Here is a 4,937-nt window from a genome sequence, read left to right as displayed (position 1 = left end):
TATTTTTAATAAGTTTTCACATGTTATATGTGTACCACTTTTATTTCCTAAAAAGAATTATTTTATTTAGCATACTCTTTAATCAATAATATGTCCCATTTTCCTTTTAGTAAAACCTTAGTGCATATTCAGATTGCAATTATAGACGTATTAGAACCAGATTTTCCGCTTCGATATAGCTCATTGAGAGAAACATAGATCCATATCAACAATCATATATAGTTCATAAAACATCGAAATACCAAGCCCACGGACAATTACCAGCATATAGCTCTACCACCAACAATATTATTATAGAACCAAAACAGAAGACCACTTATAGACAAAAAAAATCCTAGCTCAGCATCATATTGCCTATCTCTTCTAGCTACCACCACCACCATAGCGAGAACTGCCACCACCACCATAGCCTCCATTGCCACCAACATAACCACCACCACCACCACCACTATAGCCACCACTAGCACCATAACCATGGTCGCCACGATAATGGCTTCCACTATAACCCCCACCACCACGGCCCCCACGGTAGCCAGGAGAGCCATTTCCTCCACCACCACCCCAGTTTCCTCTGAATTGGGATAGATTAATGGGGATGCTCCTTCCATCAAGCATATTTCCATTCATTGCATCGATGGCATCCCTCATCGATTGCTCATAATTTAAGGTCAAGAAGTTGAATCCACAGGATCTACTTGTTCCTTGATCACTGATAATCTTTGATTCCACGACTTCACCATAGGGATTGAAAGCCTCCTGCAAGCTTTTGTCATTAGTAAACCATGCAATCCCTCAAATGAAGCATTGCAACTAAACATCTGCTGAATCCATCTTCTCACCCTGAAGTTTAATAAAAGTTAACAGAATAAGAGAGCGCAAGAAACCACTAACATAGGACCAGAACCATGACTAGAATTAAAAATGAACAACACCAATATGAACCAGAGACAAACCACCCCATAAATGAGTAGTAATTTGTTCTATTTATTTTTTAAATAGAAAATATATTTAACTTACATTATTTTACCATGTCAATTTAATTTTGATTATGATAAGGAATTAGCACGAGTAGTGCAAAGTAGACTAACCCTTTTCACCCAGAGTGGGAGGATCGAGGATCCTCATTGGTGTAGTCTCAAGATGTCCTCATTTACTAGGAAAATTTGACCACCAATATATTGTTAGAAAGTCTAGCGAGACACTCTAGGCTAAGTACACGTCTAGCCATTTTTCACTAGTGACAAGAGATGGATTTGGAAAACCCTGTAGTCTATACAAAAACAAGTTCAATGAACATCCTTCCACTTCTAAAACGACTTCTGCTAGGCTGATCCTCAATGTTTATTTCATTAATGTATTCAAAATTCCATCAAAAAAGAGCATGAAAACCACATGTGCATACACTTTAAAAAAGAAAAAAATCGAAGGAAACCCTAAATACAAGGAGCACACAAAACATGATAAAGGAATTCATCCAATGTGGACTATATGTTCGAGCTCTGCTCAAAGTGGGGAGGCCACATGCATTAATATAAAAAAATTAAAAATGAAAACATGGAAAAATTACACCTTATACCTTTGATTCCAAGGATGACCTAAAAATGGGTTGGTCATACGGTGAAATGGACTACACCATCAGATCCCCTACAAAAAATCATGAAATTATCTTATACAACTAGCCAATTTTTTTACTGTGACCTCTACAGATTTAGCGATTTCCAAATATTCCCTAGAGATTCTTTAGGGAATATTATTATAATATTCCCTATAGATTCTCTCAAAGATAATGCACGCTCGTGTTTCTTAGTGCACAAGGTCCTGACGAATTGTTCCTTCGATTGCGTTCTTCCCTTCTACCTACCTCTCTCGGTGATGAATGAAGGAATCCACTTCTTATACAAGTTCTACAGGCATTGATAACAATGTGACACTTGGTGCAATTGGTTTCGGTAGTTATATTTGGTTGCTGTCAATGTGGGTGGTCACGGTTTCGATCCTCGTAGACCACCATTGATTATTTTAAAATATGACAAGGCACAATGAAAATTCTAGCGGATATAGGTTATTTCCCATCAGTATTGTTTATCATTTGTTACTTTGTATGCCCATGGAGTTTGTTGGGTCTACCAACTTGGAAGCCCACCAAACCATTTGGTTTTCCTCTATGTAAAAATCTCATACTCAGCCATTAGCACCAAAACTATTGCCGAAAATAGCTAAACCTCCAAGCTAGCCATATATAAGTAACCTGACAAGTTTCATTCAAATTTTGGCTTTGTCTGAGCCTAACTGGCCAATTGCAGGGTGTCACGTGGTACCCCGTGATTGGGCCAAATGGTGTCCCTCAATTAGGCTTTATTCGGCCAATTCAGTCTTGCCATGTGTTGGTCTAGATTAGTCTAGAATATTCCTTCATTCAGTTGACCATACATCCAAATCACTATCCTTACTATTGATGTCAGGTGCCACGTGGTGTCATGTGGGACTACCATGTGGTAGGACTACCTGCAAATGTTTTAGTTGTTTGTCAAAAGGTTAAGTAGGACATAACTTTCTCATATGGTGTCAGATCAAGGTGCCATTTGTGTTGTTGTATTTAGAATGATGCGCTATTAGACTTGATATAGATTTAGATGAGATTTGAATAGTTAAAAAAATTGGCCTTCTAGAATCCTCTTGAATCATTCCTCCCCACTAAAGATCTTTTGTGAATCCAAAATACTTATCACTAAACTACAAAGTGAGGGAATTTCTCCCTCATCTTATCCTTCTCAATCTAGCATGTCTTATTCGGATGCATCCCCTTGAAACATAGATTAGGGTTCTCCACATCTCCTCATCATGAAGTCTTGGTCCTCTTTTCAAGAATGATGTCTTTAGGTAAATTTTCAGGGCATTCCAGTGTAAAATTTTACATTGAAGGAATCTATCCAATCTCCTTTATGTCCATGATCAAAGGATATTTTTAGAGCTTCAAGTCTTCAACATTCACCATGGAATAGATTTGCATGTATGCTGGAAAGTCAAGGAAAAAATAATTGTCTCCAATCTTCTGTAAGATAATGAAAGGACCATATTGAATTGGTCTCAATTTATTTCCTTCCTCCTTGATTGTTTCCTTCCTAATATGGAGCCACACTGTATATCCAACCTAGAACTACTAATCAAATTGGTGTTTGTCATGTCGAGCCTTGTATTTGGCGTGACTTTTCTCCAAGTGTTCCTACAGTATCTAGTGAGTCATTTCGATTCGCTTAATGAACTTTTCTGTTTTTTCCTTGTCATGTTGTTCATTAGAATATTTGTATTTCTCAAAGGTTATGTCTAAGGGATCTTTGAGAAAGTACCCAAAGCATGTATCGAATGCTGAGCTATGGGTAGATGAATGCATGGCCCTATTATGTGAAAGATGCACATAAGGATTATGCTCATCTAATGACTTGGGATGCTCTCCACGATAGCCTTGAAGCTTGTTAACCAGTTTGTGGTTAACAACCTCTAATTCTTCATCAGTTTGTGGATGGAATGTCATGCTCCTCTTTAGTTTGGTTTCTATCATTTCCCCCAAAATTTACCAAAACTCTCCAAGGAATTCAGATTCGTAATAATATACAATGGATGTGGGCAACCGAAAATGGACCCAGTCATATTGCAAGTAGAATTGAGCAGTATGTTCAGTAGTAATCTACTTTTGACATGGAATTAAGATACACATCTTACTAAATATATCTATCGTGACATACAAATATTCATGACCTTTCCTACACAAAATAAAACCCCCAAAAAACTCCATGGAAACACTTTCCCAAGGAGAACAAGGAATAGGGAATGGTGTGTATCACCCCAATTTTCTATTAGTGGTCTTACAAATAGAAAACATCACACATTCCTCTACATATTTTGATACAATTTCTTTTATATGAGGACAATAGAAAAACCTTTGTAAATGATACATAGTCTTCCCTACACCAAAATTACATGACACAAGATACTTATGTGCTTTTTTGATTACATGGACTCTTTCGTTGGTGGAGATATAAAGTTTTCCAAGATGGTACAAGGGTTTTCCCTGAAAATGGTAATTGTATACCTATGACCTTTGGGTTAGATTCTCATAAATCTCCTTCAAATATCCGTGGTAAATATCAGAAAGAAGAAATTCTCTGACTCTCTTTGAAGAACAACATCTAAAAGAAAAAGATTCAGATGAGACTAAAGAATCATAGACAAAATTTCATGAAAAGTAGCCTTGGAGCCTGAGGTTGAAAAATTTATACAATGTTTATCATCAGATCATTTATGTGTTCAGAGCGCTAATCAACAAATAATGTAATATGTGAATGGATCAGAAAAAGAAGACATGAAGAATCATCAAGATGAGCAATAAAAGCAAGGGAACCAAATCTATATTGAGGTTTGGTTCTAGAAAATCAATAAGATGGAGCATCACTCTCTTCTTTAACAATTCTTGGTATCATTAAAGTCAAAGCTGTTGGCCTTTAATATTCAAGTACATGTCAAAGCATATGTTTCAAGCCTACACATGATTTTATTTTTCACCTTGTTATGAACATGACTCCATTGGAATTATTCCTAACAAATAGGCACAAGTATGTGTTGTTCTTCAATTATCTTGTTAAGAATATTATGTTTAAAAAAACTTATTTTTAATCCCGATGCAAGGAGGTTTTGTATGTTGAAAATGGCCTGTAAAATTGGCTACCCCCAACTAGTAATATTACAGTTTACTACCGGGATGCGGGTCACACCTTAAGTCTTTAATGAACACCTTGATGGATGGCTACGAGGGTATATGCCACTTGGCTGATGGTGCCCCTCCCCATACCACCCTGAGTCGACTTCAAGACACTCCACAGGTTACATTCATTACAGGTCCAAATCGGCAAAAAGTCATTCATTGTTTGGTTATGGAGGTA

The 4,937-nt window shown here is 36.9% G+C and overlaps 1 pseudogene; it reads right to left on the bottom strand.

Annotated features, from left to right (window-relative positions):
- Positions 1–363: 363 nt before the first annotated feature.
- Positions 364–831, bottom strand: LOC149138830 (glycine-rich RNA-binding protein GRP1A pseudogene; annotated as a pseudogene).
- Positions 832–4,937: the final 4,106 nt, after the last annotated feature.

The sequence above is a fragment of the Pinus tabuliformis genome, chromosome X (assembly GCF_031772625.1).
Source record: "Pinus tabuliformis cultivar Carrire ecotype Pingquan chromosome X, CPIR1, whole genome shotgun sequence".
NCBI classification, from domain to species: Eukaryota; Viridiplantae; Streptophyta; class Pinopsida; order Pinales; family Pinaceae; genus Pinus; species Pinus tabuliformis.
This window is presented reverse-complemented; position numbering and strand designations above follow the sequence as displayed.